Genomic DNA, 213 nt, shown 5'->3' with positions numbered 1-213 from the left:
TTTAGTAGTGGAGGAGGTGCTGAGTGATCCAGTAATGTGATCCAGTGGAGGTGCTGAGTGATCCAGTATTGTGATCTAGTGGAGGTGAGTGGAGGAGGTGCTGAGTGATCCAGTATTGTGATCCAGTGGAGGTGCTGAGTGATCCAGTATTGTGATCTAGTGGAGGAGGTGCTGAGTGATCCAGTATTGTGATCCAGTGGAGGTGCTGAGTGA

Source organism: Oncorhynchus tshawytscha, unplaced genomic scaffold, assembly GCF_018296145.1.
Source record: "Oncorhynchus tshawytscha isolate Ot180627B unplaced genomic scaffold, Otsh_v2.0 Un_contig_3761_pilon_pilon, whole genome shotgun sequence".
In the NCBI taxonomy this organism is placed as follows: Eukaryota; Metazoa; Chordata; class Actinopteri; order Salmoniformes; family Salmonidae; genus Oncorhynchus; species Oncorhynchus tshawytscha.
This window is presented reverse-complemented; position numbering follows the sequence as displayed.